At 43.2% G+C, this 23,581-nt stretch overlaps 1 protein-coding gene across 2 annotated transcripts in view; it reads left to right on the top strand.

Annotated features, from left to right (window-relative positions):
• The first annotated feature begins 3,293 nt into the window (after window positions 1–3,293).
• Window positions 3,294–23,581, top strand: part of KCNJ6 (potassium channel, inwardly rectifying subfamily J, member 6) — a 322,995-nt gene continuing 302,707 nt past the window's right edge. The window contains exon 1 of one of the 2 annotated variants that reach the window (XM_011954009.1): window positions 3,294–3,855. The gene's annotated coding sequence lies outside the window, so the exon portion shown is untranslated. Of the gene's footprint in view, window positions 3,856–6,402; window positions 6,536–23,581 lie in introns of those variants that run through there. The other variant, XM_011954011.1, reaches the window with a different exon arrangement.

Genomic DNA, 23,581 nt, shown 5'->3' with positions numbered 1-23,581 from the left:
CAAGAGCCACGAATGAAGTCCATTTGAAGCGGCTACTGCTGTCTATGGTATATACCCTGGGGTTCACTGTCACGCACTGAGAAAGAATTCAGGACACAGACACATGTGGGTGGGTTAAGGAGCAGAAAGTTTAACAGAAGAAAGGAGAGAGGAGGGGAGAGCAGCTCCTTATGAGCAAGAGGTGTGTGGAAAAAGGAGAAGGTAGAGGACCGCAGCAGATTTTATAGGCAGGCTGGAGAAGGTAGTGTCTGAGTTACAGAAGGCTCACAGATTTGTTCAATTAGGTATGACGTCTACATAGTGTGCCGGGAAGGCTAGGTGCCCCACCCTAATCTTCTTATGCAAATGGCATTTCAGTTGATTGGCATCATCTTGTCTGCTCCTTTTACAGTACAGGTGGCTAGCAGAGAAGGGAAGATGGGACCGCCATCTTGAATATCTTTAGTGCTTAGTTCCTGCCGGCATTCACCTGTGCAAGCTCCCAGCTTGCAGGCTGCTCTGTTAGAAAATTAGCTGGGGCTGCTTTTCATTAAAAAGAAAAGCCTTACCAAGGACTTCCATATCCTTACTATCTGCCTAAGTAATTGCTTCTTAACTCCTATATCACATTCAGTACATTGGAAGTAGAAATGTAAAACAGAATAATTTTAACACTTATCTCTTGATACTCTTTAAAATGTCCTTTTATAGACAAAATAAATTTTTTAAAATTTATATTCCCATCTCTGCATTTTAAATATGTTGTTTATCTGTGGTGGGGGTTTTTGTGGAGAAAGCAGGCAGGGGAGTGAAATGGAAGAAATAAGTCTCTTAACAAACCCACAACAGCTACGGTCTTAAATCTAAAACAAGTACTGGCCCAAGGGTGGGGACCAAAAACCTCCAACCATCTTAGTTCTGGTTTCAGCTGTCCAAGGCAAGGCCAGATCTACACATGGGCCAAGAAGATAGAATGGTGTATAAATTGCCACAGTCAGTGATGGAGAAAAACAAGATTACCCAAACAAATGACACCTGTCAAGATAATTCAGTTTGTTAATTTTACTAGCTAATAATCCTCCATTACAGCTTTATATATGGGAGACAAACCAGTCTCATCTGTATGACATAATCAATTATAAAAGTCACTATGTGAGCTTTGGAGTACTGAAAGATCTCCCCCAGGCTTTGCCTTCACCTGAAATCATAAAACAGATACATAAGTGAGATTTCAGACAAGCTAAACACAATGTAGTTTGAGAGACTGGGCTCTCAGGAGCTCAGAGGAGCCACAATTTGCAGCTCTGAAGCACAGCTCGCCTGATTTTCAGATGTGGCTATATAGGCTCTTAGTTACACCCGTGCAGATCGCTTTATCTGAACTCTAGGGAATAAATGAATGAATTCAGTTAAGCCAATTGCTCTTGTCTCTGGCGTTAATCAAATCCTAGGCCATGCTAATGGGATCCATCTCATTCAACACACGCTCTTATTCCATTCACAAAGCGCTGTTGCCCACAACACCCTGGCAGCTGTTTCAAGTTAGGGGAGTTTTCAAAGTATCTGAAGGGGACAAATAGGTTACTTCTAATTCTTGACTTTCTTATTTAGTCTAGTATTTTGTAAGAAAGATACTTTGTGAAATCACTCTACTGGTAAAAGTATATATCATCAAAATTAGCAGACATACCCATAGCAGGTTCACAGATTAAACAGAATGCCCTTTACACAACTATAGTCAATATGGGTTGTTCTTTTAATGTTCTAAGGCTGTGTCCACCGAAATCCTGCATCTTGCATTTGTATTCCTGGTCTCTCAGGGATGGTTTGGTTCTGTTGTTCTTTATTTCTAACACTATCACTAGATCCAGCAGGCACAGTGGAGCACGTATTACACATACTACACATATTACACATACTCATATCTTCTGTATATGAGATATATGACTCAGAAGTAATAGTAAGTCAGATTACAACCTCTTAGGGAAAATCAACAGCAATTACAAGCTCACAGGCTGTGTGTAAGGTTGACTTGTACATGACTTTGGATGCAAATTGACACAAACACCTCTCCATATTACAGTCATTTTTAGAGGGCGGGCAACATTCTTGGGGGGACCTGAATTGCTAGGTAATTAAAATGTATGTATGTAGAATAAAATAATATTGGAAATAAGAGATTTCCATAAGCGTTCTCTCTAAAATAAGGTCACGTTCTTTGAGGTAGAGATTCTGTGCCTTGTGGAAGGAAAGCCACTTCATAAAGCAGCACAAGAATAGCCAGTTATTGAAAGGGCCATTATAAAATTACTAGCCAATGGTATTTGCTGCTCTTACAATTTGTCAATCCATTCATCCCTAGGGAAAAGATAGCATAAAAGAGAGTTCTGTTTATAGGTAGAAGCAATTTGTGGGAAGGCTTTGGAAATGTAGAACCATTGTTTTTGATGACCATAAGAAAAAGAGAGGGTGCAAGAGGGCAGCACTATGAAGGGCCCCTGGAATAACAGCACAAAGCAAGTTAGATTCAAAGAGTGGAGTAGACCTTTGTCTAAGGGGCTTATCCTGACAAATTCAACTTTGAAGGCAGCCGGGGTCATTCTTGGAAGAGGCCATTCTTTGTCTCCAGTGACCTCAGAGACACCATATAAAGGTGGAGTGATGATGCCGCAGCCGGGACCAGGTCCCAGTTGCGGTGGACAGGACAGAAGGAACTGGATGGGGCAGCAGGCTGGGGCGCCACCAGGTACAAGCAAAGCCCAGGGATACGGCCCCTCCTCTCCGTCCCGGCTGCTCGCTGCGCCCCCTCCGGGCCGTGCAGGCTCCGGCTCCCGCGCCAGGGCTGCCTCTCATGTATTTCAGCCCGGTGGGAGGCAGCGCCCAGAGCCTCTTTTTCCTTATCTCACAAAACCCTAAAAGCCAAGCCCCTACAACCAGCAGACAAAACTGCTCCCCGAGCTTCGGCTCTTTCCTGCTTTCCAGGCGTGTCTCCGGGAATAACTTACTTAGTGGCACGGGGAGAAAGGTGGGGACTGGGGGGTCGGGAGCCGAAACCCAAAAGATTCCCCCAGCATGGAGCACCCACGTTTCCAGTGTCCGGTTGGAGAGGCGGGGGATGCTTGCTGGTTTGTGCCTAGCCCATCCCCACCAAGCCCGGTCCTCGGCGCGCTGAGACGCTAGCGGGTGTGGGCGGCGGGGTGGGCGTCTCTGGGTCTGTGGCTCTGTCCTGCCCGCCCCCGCCCCTTCCTCCCGGACCGCGCCGGCGCTGTGCGGCCTTTTCCCCAGCACGCGGCGCTGCGCTCGCTTTTATCTTGGAGCCGCGTCGCTTCGTGCGCTGCCAGCCGGGTTGAGCCAGTCGGCTGGAATTGAGTAGCATTCATTGAATCTGCGGATTTCATGACGTCTCTCTGCGTGGTCCATCACTTTTCTCCTAACCAGGGATTTTTTTTTACTTCTGCCACTCTTATCTTTCCCCGCTTCATACCACCCCGTCTCCCTCCCCCGTCCCTGCCCAAACGCGTGCCCCTCCGCCCCTCCTTTGGCCCGGGTGCCCAGCCCTGCTCTCCGCGCTCGGCCGGAGGGAGCCAGTCCGGAGACGGCCGCACCTGGCTGGAGAGGCTGGGCGGGCGGAGGGGGTGGAGATCCGCGGGCGCCGGGAAGCCGGACCTGGAGCAGGAGCAGCTGCGAGCAGAATGGAGTCTCCTAACAGCCTCTCGGGGCTGATGTGAAATTTGACCACCTGATTCCAGTTTTTTCTTTTCCTTTTCTTTTTTGCATTTCCTTCCCTCGCCATCTGTCGTGTAGTGAATTGTTCAGTCTTGCTCCGTTTCGAGAGAGGAGATCATGATTGAGTGAAGCCACCCCGTCCGCAGCCAGGTAAGTGCTGCGCTGAGCTGATCGCAGGCGAGGAGCTGGCGTCCACCTGCGCGAGGCATTCCGTGCTCTCGGGTCCCCGCTTCCCCGCGTCCCCTTCCCCAGCTGCGCCGTCGCCCCAGGCATCTCCACTCTCATGAGAAACATTGTACCCAAGTCAGCCGAAAGGCGAGGGAGAAGCCGGTTACATAACAGAAGGGGAATCTGTTTCATACGGTTTTCATTAGCGACTGAAACTCGCACGAGGGGCGGGGGGAGGAGGGGTCTGCATCCTTGGGCTCGCAGAAACCCAGTCAGTTATTGCCGACATCATTGCAACATCCGCTGGCAAAGAGTAAATGCACTGATTAACTGGCAGGGGCGGCTTGTGGTGTAGTCATTTACAGTTGGGAAAAGCCCATTGTCTTTGTGGAAGGCAGTCTTCTTGTTCTGCTTTGCATGGAGAGGAGAGAACACGAGAGGGAGGAAAAGTGAGGGTTGGGGACAAACATGCGGAGAATGGGAAACAGAATACTGTAACTCCTAACTGTTTTCTATCCGTAAAACCGAAGATGTGATATGATGACTAAAAACAGTGAATAGGAAGATCTCCCTAGGAGTAAACTGAATTATTTTGTAATTGGAAGGGAAGAAAAGACGCTTTAGATAAAATGAGATGTGTGTGGCATATAGGGGACTGGGTGGCTGTGGATATTTGCTTCCCTGTGGATATATTTTCATTTTCATCAAGACATTAAGCTTGGGTTAGTTTTTAAGTGAAATAACATCAGTATTCCCAAAACCCAATAAAAGCCCAGTGGATCCACAGGTACATCTGTTGTACTAGGTGCAACATGGAGAGATTCTCAGGGGAAAAATATATCCTAATAGAAACAGTCACAGAGATAGGGTGAGGTTAGTGGAAAAACAAAATACCAGAATTTTCCAAAGAATTCCGCCTCCAAATAAAAAAGGAAGAGAAAAAAACAAAAAAACAACTCCAGTGTTTGGGAGTTGGAGATGTATTATATGTTTAGAGTGTTTCCCAACTGCTGTTATCCAAAGTCTGTCGGTCCCGGGGAGCCCCACGGTACAGGGGGCAATGCCACATCCTGCTAGCCCTGTTCCCTGCCTGCCTTTCTTTTGCTGAAAAAAACCGGAGAAGGGTGATGCCCAGGAACTGCTTAGGGAGAAAAAAAGGGCTTGCTACAGTCAGGGCTGAGCTAACTGAGCTTCGCCCATTTTGCCTGGAGAAAAAGAAAGAGCTCGAGTCTCCATGGCGACCCAGGTGGGAGGGGAGACCGCAGCTCCAGTTACAGGGGAAAAAAATTGGACAAAACTTTCCCGGCTCCAGGCAAAGGAATAAGCCAGCCGCGTGCCCTGTGGTGGGTCCCAGGGCATCGGTTGTGCCCAACTCCCTGACGGCGACGCTCAAGAGGGCGCCCAGAGCTGGTCGGTGTCCCTCAAACCTCCCGAAAGTTGCCCGGGGGCCGCCGAGGTGGTGGTTCCCGAGCGGGTTCTGGATTCAGCACCAAGGCCAGAGCCCAGGCGCCGCGGGTGCAGCCTCGCCGGTCTGCAGCCCCCAGCGAACGGTACCCACTTCTTGGTCGCTGGAGGTCAATCACTTTCTATAAAGAAACGAGTCTTTGGCTCATGCAGAATCTGGATATCAAATTACCCACGGAATTATGTGAGGCAAAGAAGCTTGCAAATCATCCATTTTATGCATGGCGGTGCATCGGGGGAACTATTCAGAATCAAGAACACTGGGACAGGGAAAGACCTGAGCTGAACTGAGAGTGGAGACAGGATTCCGTCCTGAGGGGGAGAAAAAGGACGTGCGCGCTCACAGACAGACACAGACACAGACAGACACACACACACACACACACACATTCTGATCCGTCCCTGACGAGGGTTGCTAGTTTCAGCTGAGTCCCTTTGGCTGTCAAAAGTATGCATCCCTTGCCCTCTCATGCTTCTCTTTAACTTTTTGTTGGGCATAGATGGCAGAAGGGAGCTGTGGAAGCACCCTGGTCAGCGAGAGGCCAGCCAACCAAGTTCGCTTGTTCGTGCTTTCTTCTTTTTTTTTTTTTTTTTTTTTTGTTTTTTGAGATGGAGTCTCGCTCTGTCACCCAGGCTAGAGTGCAGTGGCTCTATCTTGGCTAACTGCAAACTCTGCCTCCTGGTTTCAAGCAATTCTCCTGCCTCAGCCTCCTGAGTAGCTGGGATTACAGGTGCGCATCACCACGCCCAGCTAATTTTTGTATTTTTAGTAGAGACGGGGTTTCACCATATTGGTCAGGCTGGTCTCAAACTCCTGACCTTGTGATCCACCTGCCTCTGCCTCCCAGAGTGCTGGGATTACAGGCGTGAGCCACCGTGTACGGCCCAACCAAGTTCTTTCTAAGGGTCCTAGGACTCAAGAGGGTGGAGAATAGTTTCCTCTCAGTCTAGACCTGGAAGAAATCAAAACGACACTGGTGAGCTCCTGAAAAGGAGAGAGTGTTAGCAAGATGAGAGCCAGTGATCACATCTTCAAGCCTGTGTGTGAGCAAGGTGGCTACATTTCCTAGGTTGCAGGCATAAAAAACCGAGAAACCGAGAGGAGTCACTTCTTTTAATACAAACAAGGAAGAAACTGCAGGAAGGGAGGATTTATTACCATTCAAGTTCCATTTCAACATTCATACAGGGAAAACAGGTAAGTCCATCAAGCCCTTCTGCTCTCACTTTACCAAAAGCTGGTCTTTGCCCTGCTCTCATCCTTTGTAGTAGGTCCCCCACCACCACCACTGTACTGATATGAAGAGGAAAAATAATACAGGAAGGTGACGGTCATATTTTATATGGAATGCCTGTAAGATTGCCATCCAGGTGTTACAAGGTACAATTTGAATTGCAGAGCCCAGTCAAGGTTTGGCTACTGGTTGGAAATGTTGATAATTCTTCACCAGTATCCTTGGCTGCTTTCCTGTTTTGTGGATGCACTTGTGTATGAGGTCTTGATCTGGTTCTGGTTCGTTATTTTTAATGGTAGACAAGATATGATCCTGGTTTTCCTTGCTGGGCTTTCCAAGTGTGACATGTTGTTTCTAAAGATATTGCATGCTGAGCACTCAGGATGTGGTTAAAGCCGTGTATTTATACCTTCTAGTCTTTTCAAATGATTGCTAGTGAAGACAGAGCAATCTATTTCAAACCTAAGCAAAAGGATGAGTTATTACACTATTTCTTACATTTCAGTTCCTGATAGGTATTGACAAGTTTATCCGTAATTTCACTTATGAAAGGGTTGCTACCTAAAGTAGACAGAAGAAGTGATGCATGGAGTATTAAACAAAGCAGCTGTTCCCTGGGCTTTGTTCCGTCTGATATTATCAGCAGAAGGGAAGTAGACATTCATTATGAGGATGAAGCTATACAAGAATATGGACTGTTAGATAAGCAAAGTAAAGTATTTCTGAGTTCTAAAGTTCAATTTCTCTTTTAAATTAAAAAAGGGGGGTGGTGTCAATAATCTAGGTATATGAAATTACTCAGTCAATAATCTTTACTTCTGGTAGATTCCGTGCTCACATATTCAGTTCTTATGCACCGAACTATGATTTGCTTTCTTCTTATGTGGCTAATTAATGAACAAAGTGTCACTATGCCCTTTGCAGTCAATAGCATACTCAAAAATAATTGGTTTACTCATTTCAAATAAGATTTGCTAAGGAGAGCAACTTGTGAAAATTTGCCCCCATTTACTTAGTTCCATTTTGCTATTTTAAAAAAATCATTTTGATACCTCATCTAGGTATTGTCTAAACATTGGTATGTAGTGTTTTTCTTTGTGTGACACAGGTCTTTATTTAATACATAGGACTTACATGAACTGTTTCCCTTGAGAACAGAGAAGGACTTTTAATTCAGTCTCGTATTCCTCCCTGTCATCTCAGTCTACCTCTACTTTATAGGGATAAAAAATTACAATAGTTATTTAAGAAGTGATAGAAAAAAATTCACTGGAGATTAAAAATAAAATACCCTTATGGAATCTTAACCCCATTCACGGATTTTCACAGGTAGAAAATGTGCTGTCCTCAAAGGTTTAGTGTTGACCATGTAAACCTTAATGAAAACAAGATAAATCCTCTTTATGAAAAGGCAGGCAGATAAGGTGAAGCTCTTCTCTTTTTCACCAGTTCTTCCTTTATCAAATGATATGTAAGTAATATGTAAATGGACCAGAGATAGGCAGAGTAGGAGGAAGGAAGAAAGTGAGGGGAAAAGGCAGTTCCTTATTGCTACCAGCTTTAAAGTGATAATACTTTTCGAAGTGAGGTTGGTTTTTCTAAGTTCATTGTATTAGAACTTTAAGTTTGGTGGAATTAAGATGTTTAAATTCAGTTAATTTGGATGTATAGCTTATTGAGATGGCATTTATTGTGTCTTCACTTTATCTTCAATAATTGACATTTAAGTACCAAAAGATAATTGCTTCATTCTGGAGTTTTACAAAATTATTAAATTTGGTAATACCAGTAAGGGGGAAATTGGCAGTTAAGTTGAAAAATCATCAAAACACTTTTGTTGAATTAGAGTTTTCTTTTTAATTGTAGTAAAAGTGTTTGGAGAGATAGAAAAATAAAATGTAGCTGTTTAGGATAAAAATGCATTTTAAAATGCATTTTAAATGATTATTTCTAGAAATAATTAGGCTCCAGTAAAAAGAAGAGATAATCACAATTGCAGTTAGTGCTCTAATGGTATTCTGAATTTCCTCTGGCAGAGGACTAGAATATACATATACTTGCTATCATTTTAATAACTTTAAATAATAGTGAATTTATTTTTCTCAAAGAGCAGTCTCATCATTGAAAGAATAGTCTGGCCAGGCGCGGTGGCTCAAGCCTGTAATCCCAGCACTTTGGGAGGCCGAGACGGGTGGATCACGAGGTCAGGAGATCGAGACCATCCTGAGCTACACGGTGAAACCCCGTCTCTACTAAAAAATACAAAAACTAGCCGGGCGAGATGGCGGGCGCCTGTAGTCCCAGCTACTCGGGAGGCTGAGGCAGGAGAATGGCGTAAACCCGGGAGGCGGAGCTTGCAGTGAGCCGAGATTGCCCCACTGCACTCCAGCCTGGGCGACAGAGCTAGACTCCGTCTCCAAAAAAAAAAAAAAAAAAAAAAAAAAAAAATAGTCTGCATCCTCTCTAAACTGTAGCTTTGATCTAACCACACCTGCTAATCAATTGGAAATATTCATTTATTTATTTGTTACCAAATTGAATTATTGTTTACACAAACCTCAGAGAATGATTTTGTGCAGGGTGCAATGTTCGAATGGTCATTCAGATCTGTATTTTATCTGGACTGCAGTAAGGCCGTCGATCAATTTTCCCAATTACAATGTGTAAAATTAATCCTAAATTTTAACCAAGTGACTTTTCAATTTAGGTCTATACAAATGTATCCAAGTCAGATTAAACCCATTCTCTCCTTGAGTCTCATGTTTCTCATTTTTTTCTGTATGGCTGTGCTTAGGACCAGGAATCATACAGTACTGGTGATTCTTTTAGTGAATAGATTTTGGCTAACATGCATCGCTGATCTTATTCCCAGTCACAGAGATGTGGTTTCCAATACGAAATCCTTATAAAAGGAACCAGAAAGTGCATTGGTAGCTAAAAAGATCTATGTCCTTGCCAACAACTGTTCTGGTGGACTAAATCTGAAGGTAGTATATGCAATATGAGAGACATATCTATAAATTAAGCTTAAATACTGTAGCAGTTTCCTCTTTAAACTTACAGACATCTACTTTTTTCTTATCCATTGATTTTTTTAGTGATGCTCTAAATTCCTCTTGTATCATCTAGCAGGAACTTGTGCAAGTTTGACAACGTGCTTGGTAGGCCGTATTGCTCCGTGATTAAGACCACAGGCTCTGGTGTTTCTCGCTAAATGAATCTGCATCAAGGTCTAGGTGTATCTGTCAGTATTTGCTAAGTTTGGTGCAGTAACAGCAACCCCAGCATCTCAGTGGCTTACAAAACAAAGGCGTATTATTCCCTGGAGCTCTGTGCCTCTGCTGGTCAGCTGTGGCTCTGCCCCCTGTGTCTTCTTCTGGAATTCAAGATCAAGAATCCGTCTGATCTGGAATGCTCCATCCCAGTATCAGAGGAAAAGGAGACTCCCAAGTTAAGCAATGGCCCTTAACATTCCTGCTCACATATGGCACAAGTTATCCACTCACATTCCATTGGTCAGACAATTCACATGTCACACCAGTACCAGTGATCAATGGGAAGGAGATGTATATTTCCCCCACAGTGAAGCACTGCAAGCCGTGCAGCAACAGGTGGAGATAATCTAATCTTTCAGGGAGGGAAGAGAACAATTGGAGGAAATTATGTAATCCACTATGCTAACTGTGTGACCTTAATCGACTTTATGCCTTGGTTTCCCTATTGTAAAATAATAACAATAAGAGTAATAGTAACAACATATACCTCAGAAATGTTATGAGGATTCGTATGATAATGTAAATAAAATTCTTAGCACAGGCCAGGAGCAGTGGCTTATGCCCATGATCGCAGCACTTTGGGAGGCCAAGGCGGCTGGATCACTTGAGGCCAGGAGATAACTTGAGATCAGCCTGGCCAATGTGGCAAAACCCCATCTCTACTAAAAATACAAAAATCAGCCAGGTGTGGTGGTGCATGCCTGTAGTCCCAGCTACTCAGGAGGCTGAGGCACAAGAATTGCTTGAACCTGGGAGGCAGATGTTGCAGTGACCTGAGATCACATCACTGCACTCCAGCCTAGGTGAGAGGGAGACTCTGTCTCCAAAAACAAAGTTCTTAGTACAATGTCCAGCACAAAGTAGACACTTTATAAATAGCAGATGTTGTTATTCATTTATTGCAATGTGGCATTAACTTCAGTTCTTGATGAGTCTCTGTGTATACTATATTAATTAGAAAGCTCTTGAAACAGAAAATTTCTAAATCTCACTACTTTAGCAAAATAGAAGAGTTCTGTCATTCACATAAATCTAATTGGTTGATGCCATACAAGGACCCAGGCTGTGGACACTTTGTCTTCTTTAGCACGTGGCTTCTACTATCTCCTGAGTGGTGATATCCAACTAGCAGACAAGGAAAGAGGGAGAGTAGATGATTATGTAGAAGATTTTAATGACCTGGGCCTGGAAGTAATATATATCACTCCTATTCATATTCTATGGTCATACCTAACTGCAAGAGTAGCTGCAAATTGTAGTTCAGCTCTATATCCAGGAGGAGGGGAAACTGGTAGGGTGAACACACTGGAGTCTTTGGTATGCATGCCCAATATAAATGTCTGGCAACAAAGAAATACAGCTAATGTAAATCAGGAATATAGTAAGGCAGAGGAAATGATTTGTCCCTGTGGTGAAAAGATTCCTGGTAGAGATAATATTTCCTGGTGCCCTTGAATCATTCTTTAGTGGTATATTTTTTAAAACAAATAAGTTGGGATATTTTGACTTTTGGAGTAGGTGTAGATGGTTCTTAACAAAAGAGATGCAAATATATATTGTTTGATTTCTGTTAGCTGATCTGTTAAAGTAGACACAAAGGAGAAAAGCCAACTTCACAACCCATGCTCAAAAGCAATGTTCTAATGCTGACAATTACACCCACATTGTGTCTAAGAATGCTGAAGAATTAGATGCTGTCTTCCAATATCTGGCACTTGCTGTTGGCTAGCAATTTGCATTTTGTTTTAAATCACATAAATGTCTATAGGTTAGACACATGCTACAAGTTTAGGTTGAATTAACCTACTAATAGTCATTGTTCTCCTGAAAATAGACCATGTAATTTGTAAGTAGTGTTTGAGAACCTCTGCTTCCCTCAAGGAGAAAAGTTGGAAACTAACTTCCATACCTTTTCACTAGAAGCAAAAGAACAGCTTTAATGCCAAACTTACAACCTGGAAAAGAGAAATGTCAGGGAGAAATGTATGAGAAGACTATGAGAGGAAGAACCAGAAGAAACAGGGTGGTGATCCATAATGCTTCTAGTTCTCTTACATCGTTTCCATTTCCCTAACTCAGATATCACAGCCACCTACACTCATGCAGGGGAAAACATTAGGAAACTGAAACAGTAAATACCAGTAATGCATGTTAATCCTTCCATGGGGCAGTAATACCGGATTAGAAAACTCTTGACTTCTTCAAATATCTTGCCATTCCAAAGTAAATAATGTCTCATAGTGGAACTTCTGTTTAATGAAGAGAATGTTTTTGAGGAGAGGATTTATTTCACTGCCACATTCAATCATTTCAATTTAAAAGGGATGTAATCCAACAATCTATGTGCATAAGGGAATAGGCAGGACAGTAGGTGAGTCCAAACCGTGTAATATTAGAGTAGATGAAAGAATTAGGGGTGTTTTCCCTGGAGAATATGTGGAGGAGGAGCCATGATAGTTGTTTTCAGGCATCTTGCTATTTGAAGATGAAGGAAGGATTATAATTGTTCTGCTGGGCTCTCAGGGATAAAAGTGGGGCCCAGCAGTAGAAGCTACAAAGTGACATATTTTGGTTCAACGTAAGAAAGCATTTTCAGTAGTCAGAGCGGGACAGAGGGAATATGATCTGTCTTCTCTGCATTTTCACAGTTCTGAATTCTTTGTCACTAGAACATAAAGAAGCTGAGAAAGCTAGGAACTGGGGTTGGAGTTCATGTATTTCAAAGTCTCTGCCAACACGGAGCACTTCTAATGGCTGTGAGAGAAACAGTACCCTTCAGCCTCAGTCAGCAAATCAGACTGGACCTCACCACTCTATGGGGCCATTGCTTTATGACTTAGGGAGCCATCATTTCTCTATAAAAGAAATGAATCACATTTAACCAAAAATGACATCTCAGTCCCTACACAAACCTTGTGGTCTATGAGAGTGGGTCTGGAATGCAGTGATCATGTGACCGAGAAGAGGCAGGGTACAGGACCCACTGCTCATGGAAAAGCTTTACCCTTGCTTTATGTTGTCAACAAGCTACCTTCAGTCAAAAGACAGGGAACGAAATCTCTCTTTGGAGGCTTCTGCATCACCTTACAGTCTTTTCAGAGCCAAGATTCTGTGACGAGTTAGGCAGAGCACACTTCAGATTCTTAGACGTCTCTAACATGTAAAATATAGTGCTACTAACATGTAATTCCTACTCTCAAGAAATCCACTTTCAATAATGACAAAGAAGGGGTAGATTCCTTCCTCTTCAGCTGTCTCCCAAGGTCTCCCCACTGAATACCCTAAACATATTCACCCTCTTGAATTTTCATTAGCCCTCCTGGGGTGGCTAGGCCTACAGCAGTAAAGCATATAAAGAGAGGGCAGAAAGAGGAGGGCAAGTAAAGAACCTATGACATTATGTGTTGTCATAAGAGGGATTCTTTCATTGGAAGAGAGGCCGAATGAGGTGGTGGCCCTTTTTTTTTTTTTGTCTATCAGCACTGGAGGAGTGTTGGGCCCAAGCCCACACTTCACATGTTGCCTTGACTGACCACAGGTGGGGTCTCTGTGGGCAAAAGGAGGCATCAGAGCTGATGAAAATCAGCTGAGGTCAGTGGTTCCCAAAGTGTGTCCTTGAACCAGCAGCAGCATCACCAGGGAGCTGGCTACAAATGCAAATTCTCAAACCCACCCCCAATCTACTGGATCAGGAACCCTGAGGACAGGGCCAATCATCTGCCCATCCCCTCCAGGGATTCTGATGCACTGTAAAGGGTGGGAGCTACTGGCTTAGGTTTTCCTCAGATCTGCTTTAAGGAGGAACCCAGACACAATGCCCCTTCTCACAGCCTTCTTCCCACAATAAAGACCTCTGAGTGCTCATGCAAGAGCCATACAGAGTCACAACTAGAGATGGAATGCCAGAATGCCCATGCCAAGGCAGATTTAACCTGGACTCAATATCTAGGTGCAGGGGAAAAGCAAAAATAAGAAACTTTTGGTCCATCAGAAAAAATATGCATGATCACACTAAGTTGCAAAGATTATGAGCACAAAGCAAGGGCTGGATTCTCTGTTATGCAGGTTATTTAAATAAACTGCTTAGTATTTTAGAATTATAGTTAATCCATCCTGAAGTTTCTTTGTTCTTTTCAAAATTAGTAGTCTCATTTATTATCCTTTAAATAAAAGACACTATCAGTGAATAAGAATGTTGTACTCTTGAGAAAACCCATATTAAGAAAATTGAATAGAGGACTTATCACAGCAGACCTTCATGCAGTCAAGTGAGGAATAATTATATAACATTTACTTTCATTCAAAACATCTCCTGACCACCTTCATATTGCCAGAAACTGGCCTTTCATAGCTATGTCCAGAATTGTCTTAGCTTCTTGGGTTAGTCAGTCAACAAATCTCTGCTAAGTACCTGCTATCTAAAGAAGGCAAGGGGACATAGGAAAAAGAAAAGTCCTGATTTCACTTCCCAGAGGCCTTAAACTTAGAAAATGAGAGTATTGATGAAACAATAATGTACACAAAGAAGCATAGCATTACACAAGAGAATGGTACTAGACTTTAAGTGAGGGAGGAGAACATTAATAAGGGCTGATATCTGCAGAAAACATCCAGGGCTGTAGGGAAATGTGAAGGAGTTTTGGAAGAAGAGTAGTGTTTTGGTGCTTGGTAAGGTTTTCCCAGGGGAAAGGAGGGCTTTCCAATGAGGAACCCACCTATAGGTTGGTGCAAAAGTAGTTGTGGTTTTGCCATTACCCTTATATGGGGCATGTTGGCAATGAGGATTGATCAGACAGGGGTATGGTCCACAACACCATGGAAATCAGAGCGCCGCACATCGGCATGGTACATGAGCTCCATAGCTTTTGGAGAAGCGACTGCTTTGATTGGGGGCAAGTGGGAGGAAATACAGGGATTTTAATCTGGCAGTCATGAGCAAGACAGGGTTAAATACTGGGATTAGGACACACAGCTAGGACACTGATGAGAAGGCAAGAAACCCTAAGCGTGTGCAAAGCAGTAAACAAGTAATAGAAAAATGGACCCGCTTTAGTGTCATCAGTGATGCTGAGAGCAGATAATCACTCATGAGCCGAGAGAGCAGGCTGATGATGGATTCTGCCCAAAGAAAGCTCTCACACCACGCTGCATGGGCCAGAGGGAGCGCACGTGGCTGCAGTCCAGGCGCAGAGTGTTGAGGTTGTTCCAGTGAATAAATAGCGGTGCTGGGCAGAGAGCTAGGTGAGCCGCTGCAGCAGCCAGATAGGGCTGTGGTGTGTTGTCACTTTCACGTGCAAGGTTTTGGCTGGCAGAGTTTAAGAGCATGTTTTTGGGGATTTGCTGAGAATGGGAAATGTGTTAATCCTGAATATGATGGGACCATTTTATTTTGTGATCTGGAGCAGAGAGTAGACAAGACTCTTTTTTTTCGCACGTGCGAAAACAATGTTGCTTGATGTTCATCTCCTAGTCATTCAGTCATATCTGTCAAACTAAAAACCTTCTCTCTGCCCATGAAGTAAAACTCACTTATGCTTTGATAGAACTCACTGGGAATTTAGACTGGCTCCCAAGCAGCATGAATGGAGACCCCATGAAAACAAGGAGTCTATGGTAAAAATATAAAATGGGGTTTATGTGCAACCCACCTTAGTCTGCAAATAATCTTTATGGCACAGCCCACTACTTCAGTATAGTGATAAGTGTGGGTCAGTCTAGAACTTCCAAGTAAGTGAAGATAATTTTTTTCAAGACCACAAAATCATACCAAAAAAAGAAAAAAAGGAACAAAAATACCTTGCAGTCAATGAACTTTATTTTTCAGGGAGATTGTTTATTTGGCTGGCACCACTGAGATAGTCTTCTCTATTCCTGTCATGTGCATAAGTGGAGTTTATTTTAAGTTAGCAAGGCTGAGTCTTTTGTGAGATTCAGCTTTCATGGGAAGTACAAAGTGGTTATCTTGGCCACTGGGATAATAGCTAGAACATGGGATCCTGCATCAGGAGGTGTATTTCACCTGAAAATCCGTGGGTTATAAATCACCTGAACAATACCGAAGTCATTCACAATAGCCCACCCACAAAGAGTGTGAAACCTGGACTTTAGAGCAGCTGATAGAAGGGATGACATTGTGGTTTCAGCAACCCAAAAAACTGTTGTGGGATAGGAGAATTTAATTAAAACCCACCAGCCATTTTCAAATAAACCCCCAATATTTTCATTGCATTAATAAGGTTTTCTTAAAATGATCAGTTATTCAACAATACTGGATTTTTTTTGGTTACTCTCAACCAATACAAAGTAAATTGTCCTTTTATTACAAAGTAGGTGTCAGGAGGCTGTTAGTACTAAAGACAGACCCTGGGTGTCCTGGAGAAAAATCATAACCTCATTTGACCACCTGAGTCCTTGCAATGTGCAAGTATTGTTGTAGTTCATTTCTTTCTTCAGGTAAAGAATCTGGACTCAAGTTGCTTCTTCATTTTTTAAAAATTTCCAGATGAACTGTTGATATTGCTAAAATAAGGCAAGACTTATACATGGAGAGTGATAAACAGAGTGAGGAGCCCTGTGTGTCTGTCCTGGTTTCTTCCCATGTCATTTCAGACGCTGGTAATCTGACTGAGTCATTTATGCTTCATATTCCAACCACAAAACAGATCCAATCACTCTGTCCCCTTAAGGCACCCCAAGATTCCATAAAATGGTCAATTGCATGATGTATTAGTCCATTCTTATGCTGCTAATAAAGACATACCTGAGACTGGGTGATTTATAAAGGAAAGAGGTTTAGTGGACTCACCGTTCCACATGGCTGGGGAGGCCTCACAATCGTGGTGGAAGACGAAAGAAGAGCAAAGGCACATCTTACATGGTGACAGGCAAGAGAGCTTGTGTGGGGGAACTCCCCTTTACAAAACCATCAGATCTCATGAGATTTATTCACTACCATGAGAACAGTATGGGGGAAACCACGCCCATGGTTCAACCCCTTTACAAAACCATCGGATCTCATGAGACTTATTCACTACCATGAGAACAGTATGGGGGAAACCACCCCCATGGTTCAATGATCTCCACCTGGCCCCACCCTTGACACGTGGGGATTATTACAATTCAAGGGGAGATTTGAGTGGGGACTCAGAGCCAAATCATATCATGAGAAAAGACAAGAGGGATCTCACTGAGTTGGCAAGGAAAGAAAAAACACTGAGTAGGACGTTGAAGCTCTTAGCACCTGAAAAGGAATTGCAGACATTTGTTTCTAATAAAGAGAAAGGAAAAAATATGGGCTTAAGATACGTGCAAGAGGGACTTGCTAAAAACAGAGGTTCTGACACCCTGAAATTGTTTTAAAAGGAAGGAAGGGTAATTTACATGCTGTCATGTCAGAGAAATCAAAACAATAAACTAGGTGACTTCTTGAGTTAGATGTCCAGGTCATTGAATTTGAGATGTCAGTTAAAAGGATATTTGAAAATGCCACCAAAATGCAAAGTCATGTTCTCAGGCTTGAGCTTTTATCTTCTGATCACGGGCACTGTCTGTGGGGTTTCCTCTGCAGCCACCCTGTGGGCTGGTGCCTTCCTGCACACTTTTCCTCTCTGCCAGATGCAAACTCCTTTGCCAACAAGGGTCAGACTATACATTATTGCATCCCCTGTGTGTCTCTTCAAGGAGTTTCATGGAAGGGCCATTCAATATATGATGTTTGAATAATATTTCTATAACCCTTAAAGTGTACTGGGAACTACTAGAAACTATTAAAACTATTAAAAATAGTTGTCTTTGGAAAAATAATACAGAATCTATTATTCCATGTAGGCACATTGTAGCCATTTCTATGAATGCAGTGAGGAACCACTGTACAAGAAATAAAACACCAAAATGCTGTTATGTAGGTCAGAGGGGAGATGTCACATGGGAAAGAGCTTTCTTCTTTTCTTAGTAACTTGTACTGGCAAAAACATCCATTCTAGATGTCACTCAAATGTGATATTTAAATGATGGAGAAGGAATAAATTTGTGTTTCAGATGGGACAAGGGTAGTAACATTCACTTCTCTAAGCCATATAAAAATTGGAGCATAGTCCAGGTCACTGATTTCTGGTCTTTTTGTATTGACATTGTTCTTCTGGGTTGCTTTAAAGATCTTCAAAACCTGAGTCTTCATGCCCTTGGACATAACCATATTTCCTTTCTAGGAGCCTGAGAGATTGGAATTCACCTGGAGTCATGTGGTTCTATAGGAAGAGCTTTGACAGACACTGAACTCTATTAGATGAGTTATTTTACTTCTCTCTATATCAGGTTTTCTAGCTACAAAATTGGGATAATTAAGAAAAAAAGAAACCACAGTAAATTAGTAAGCTGGTTTTCCTGTCCCTTGCTTCTAAGAGGATATGAAAAACTGTAATAAACAATTTAATGATTTTATAATTTTTTAATGCCAAGCATATGTGTTACTTCAGAAGGCAGATATGCTACTTACACTACTCTTGTAGGGCTTTAAAGGAGAAATAAATAAGTTTAAGAATAGAATAATGACCCAGTTACATCCCAGGGCACCCATATCATCAAAGACTGAACTGTGTCCAGCACAGCACACTCACCAACATAGAGAAGGGAACTCGCTTTTTAGAAAGATTTTTAACAACTGGATTTGAAATCCTAACTTGAAATTCTGTTTATTCCTGGTTGAGTCAATTATCCAAATAATTAAAATTAAACTGGAACACTCCAGTCCTGAAGCATTTTCAATCATCAAAATTTTACAGTGAAGTCAAGGTCGACGCTCTTATGATTACAGATGAGTTTGAACATGTCTGTAGATACATGTGTTGGGGTGGGAGGAGCTCTCCACCTTTATCCCTCTATTTCCATGTGGTTTCCATACACATGGCACTTTTCAGATCCACCCTGGGGAGCTTTCACCAGTAGAAATGCAGAGAACGTGTATTTTGGGTGTGGCCTAACTTGTGGAAACCAACCTACTCTTTCTCTAAGACAACACTCACCTTTAAAGTAACTTCCCAATTTGAGCTCTTCCACTGTTTTAACATTTCTGCAAAGCAAACGGTGTTTATTGCTAATTCAGAAAAGTAAACACATTTTAACATCAGTGAATTCTGTGCTCAAACAGCTTGACCAAAGACAATAAAATACCGTCAATTTATTTTACCTGAGCCTTTCTCATTTGTTTGTGGCACAAGTATGTTCAATGTAGAAAAATGTGAAAATGTGAAAATTCAGATAAGCTAAAGTTTTGAACAAAGGGAGGCAGGAAGGAGAGAAGGAAGGGGGAGGCAGAAGTGGGGGAGAAAATAGCACATACCGTAAATAGGAGGGTTTACTTACGTTTTATAACTAAAATTGGATCATCATATATTGTTGACTGATATTGTTATTTGATAATTCATTATCAAGTTCTCTCCCTGTCAGGAATGAGGAGTGGCTTGTGGATTTCTTTGGGCTCATTGTTTCTTACTGTGTGTCTCACTCCCTGCTCTTCACGCACCTTGCTGATGGCCTCATGCTCTTCCTCTAAAGTGATGGATACTTGCTCCATATGTCCAGGCCTCCTAACTCACTCCTTCTATTGACTTGGATGTTCTTTCCCCAGATTTGCCTTTCTCCCACCAAATCAACCCAGAATTGCCCCTTCCCAGCAAGCGCCTTCATTCCCACCTCCTTTAAGTCTGTGCTGGCACCCATCCTTCACCTCTGCTGCCACCTCCTCCTTCCTGATTAAACTTCCTCCATAGTACGCGTTACCTTCTAACACGCCATGCAAATTACATGTTGGCTTTGTTTATTTTCTGTCTCCTGTAATAGAAAGCAAGTTCCTAGGGGTAGAGTTCTTTTGTTTGTTTTCTTCACTGATATTTCCCTAGCTGATGTCCTGCACATAGTAGGTACTCAATATGGTCAACTAAACATAGACTATCGTTGTGGTGCCTGCATTGTAAGTGACTCTAAAACATACTTACTGTGGATTTATAACATCCTTTATTTTGGACGTTTGCATTGTTTCCCTTTTTTGTTGTTGTAAACAGTGCTGTATAAGCATCTCCCACACACTGTGTCTTTGTACACACTATATCAGAATGCCTTTTTAATATAAAGTATTATACATGTAATTGCTGGGTAAAAGGGTAGGGACTTTTTTGAAAGCTCTTGTTACATTTCACTAAATTGCCCTTCAGAAAGGCTGTGCCTATTTACATTCTAACATTTCCCAATGAAAGAACAACCTGTAATCCTTCATCCGTTGACCACAGAAGAAATCTGATTGGACATGAAAACATTCAAAGAAGCTGGACAGGTCATTCTCAGCTGCCAGAACCTGTGCCTACCTGAGCCACTTAGCCACATGAACTGGGCAAATTGTAAAGGAGGAATTAACATCAGACACCAAGCAAACACCTTTGCGTGGTGGAACTCATATGCTACAAGCTTTCAGTAATAATGTCCCAGTCATTAGGCTAGTTGGTTCCCACAAGCACCCAGGAAGGAAGAGAACTTACTGTTTTCTCCCGTTTTGTAGATAGGGAACTGGAAGTCAAGTTCACAAGGTTAGGTTGTACCAGGTAGCCAGGATTTGTGATCAGAGTTAGGAGACTCTGGCCCTGCATTTTGGACATCTGGCCTTGAACTCTTCCCACCTCTGGTCTTTTTCAGCATTCTCCCAGACACTACCAAGGTCCTCTCTTCAATTAACATTCACTGGCTGTGAGGGTCAGAGGTGTGTTCTTTACAAGAGATTTTTAAGAGTGTCAGCAAAACTGTGGTAGTGTATTAGCTTCTTGAAATACTGTTATAATTTTTAGACTTGAGGGTGAGAGAAAAGAGCTGGAGAAAGAGAGCGAGAAAGAAGCAGAGTGAGGGGGAGTGAGAGAGAACGAGAAGCGAACAATCCAGTTAAGGACAGTTTCCTTAACAATCGCTTTTCTAGTCCAACTTGGCCGTATTTCAGGGCAAAACTGGTTTTTCCCTCTTGGCTCACAAACTATTATTAGTTTCACATGTGCAAGAATATCATTAAAGCAATGTCATGATTTCTACTGAGATTATACACAAAAGATAAAAATCTCTTCCTCTCACTGTTCTTCCACCTTTACCCGGGAAAAAGTCAACATCACATATCTCAACAGACAAAGCCATCTCTCCCTTTCTTAGCTATTTTGTACCCTGAAAACTTGAGAAAAGTATACTTGTTAAAGGGTTGAAAGCCTTTACTTCTTAACAGAAGGAGGGAAATATTTGCATTTTTACTATGTGAATTCTTTTTAATCTTTCTTATTTTAAAACATTGAATAATATTTTCTTGTTAAAGCAGGATATTTAAAACTTTTGTCTGTATTCAAAGCTGCAACAAAGAAATAAAGCAAAGACATGGTCATCATCATAAATAACTGTAAATTACACTTAAACTAATGGAAAAGGAAATGTTTTTCCCTGGCTATGCCTCCCTTTTTAAAAAGTACAATTTCACAAATATTGTAATAATTCAGTTCTTCCAATACCTCTGTATCCAATGCTTTGCTATTACCTGCAGATGGAAATACTGAGGCTGAGAGGGAAGACCTCTTATTGCCCAGGATGCATGACACCTACGGAACCTGGTCTGCAACTCCATCCACCTCCTACAGCCTTTCTAGGGCAATAACAGAACAGTAACACATTACTGACTTTTTTTTTTTTTTTGACACTGAGTCTTTGCTCTGTCGGCCAGGTGAGTCCAGTGCTACAATCTTGGCTCACTGCAACCTCCACCTCCTGGGTTCTAACTATTCCCCTGCCTCAGCCTCCCGGATAGTTAGGACTACAGGCATGTGCCACCATGTCTGGCTAATTTTGTATTTTTAGTAAAGACAGGGTGTCACCATGTTAGCCAGGCTGGTCTTGATCTCCTGACCTTGTGATCCACCCACCTTGGCCTCCCAATACTGGCATTTTTGAAATTTAAAAGAAATGAAATCCAATGGGAACAACTCTTGACAGATACTCTGCAGTGGCCTACCTGGAATAGAACTTTCCATGACTGGTAAGGGTACTAGGGCCCATTTCATAGCCACTCAAATGTAAAAATCAAATTCCACAGATGCCAGGCTAGTGTCAGCAACCAAAGCTGCTCAGACACACTGTGCATGGTGGCCCCCATCACGCTCCGCCTTCCCCTCCCCACACGGGTACTTCCTTGAGCCTCCCACGTGGTTTTAAAGGGCGGCCAACATGAAGAACTCACAGTAGTGAGCACACACAGTCCAATGACCAACGTTCACTTGAATAACAATCATTTAATAGGAATCTCCCCTTCTCCTTTCTCATGAGCTCCAACTCAGGAGGGCTTTCCCATCTCACTTAATTTTTACTCCTGTAACAAATAGGGATTGGATCCCACTGGATCTTAAGTGCTGTGGCAACTTTGGGAAAACAGATGCAAAAGACTTTTTATGCTAACGGGTGGTGCAGAATACAATGGCTGTGATGATGAGTCTGTCCCTGAGATGGACGCATGCGATTGTCCAGTCTGTACAGGCCTCTGGTTGAGCCAGGACTTCAAAGGCAGAGACTTCCCTGATGGATGCAAGAAATCTGAGGTAGCCCTGGGCACAGAGGCTTAGAAAAGTGAGGGACCAGAGGGCAGTGTGACAATGGAGTACAATCCCAGGGAGAGAGTGTGAAGAAAGGTCTGCTTTTAGGGGATGGGGACAGGCCACAGGGCACGGAGAGCACCAGGATCAGGACCATAGATGGCCTCTCAGAGCCAATCAGCAGCTAAAGCAAGATTTTAGACAAAGCAGCGGAACAGACAACTTTACTTCTAGAAAGAAAGTGTGTGGTGGGTTGTTCCTCCCACCACAGGAAGCACTGGGCTGAGGCTCCCTCTCCTCATTGCCATTGCTGTACCTGGATGGATTTGACTCTCATCGGGGGTCACTGTGCACACCCCTTCCAGCCAGGACTGAACCACACTGCTCTGGTCTCCCTGCTGGGCTGCACCTTGGGTGGGACTCCCACACAAGCAAGGGGAAGGGGTCCACGCACCAATGGGAGTTCTGTAAGGTAATTGGAGACGGGACTTCTTTTTAGAGCTGCCTTCTTAGAAGCCAAAGTGGCCTTGTAGAATGGAAAGAACCCAGTTATACCCAAAAACTATCAGCCCAGCATTGAGATGCTGTTTACATCCCTTAGCAAGAGCAGCCACAGTGTTTGTTCCTACAGGCAAAGCTCAGGCTCCCACACGAACCAGCTACCAACTGCCCTCTCGACTCTGGCGGGAGCCCTGGCTTCTGGCCTTCCCCAGCAGCCCGGCTGCAGGCACTCGTTGTTTCTTTTCCTTTTTGAAGCTCAAGTGCCTTTTCCGAAGCAAACTGTGAGCTCCAGGCACTGTCAGCTTGCCTCTGTTTCTGGTGGAGCTGTGTCTGTCAGCGTGGGGTCCTCTGCTGCCTCTGGGCCCCAGGTGCCTTCTCTCCCAAAGGCTGTCAGCTTGTCTCTTCCTCTGACGGACACTAGCTCCTGCCAGAGAGAAACCCTGAGTGTTCCTACAAGGCTTCCATGAGTTTGTTCATCCCCAAGCCCATGTGCCACCCTTGAGTGTCCCCCAGGAATTGGGGGTGACAGCTCTGCCCTCCTAGTGGTAACACAGTCTCAAGGTTCACCTGGAGACCCAAGAAAAGTGGCCTCTGCACCTTCACTGCCCACAAGAAAATGCATGTTCCATGCCCA

The sequence above is a fragment of the Colobus angolensis genome, unplaced genomic scaffold, assembly GCF_000951035.1.
Source record: "Colobus angolensis palliatus isolate OR3802 unplaced genomic scaffold, Cang.pa_1.0 Scaffold38, whole genome shotgun sequence".
Lineage (NCBI taxonomy): Eukaryota > Metazoa > Chordata > Mammalia > Primates > Cercopithecidae > Colobus > Colobus angolensis.
Note: the sequence above shows the minus strand (reverse complement) of the source record. Positions and strands in the feature narration are given on the sequence as shown.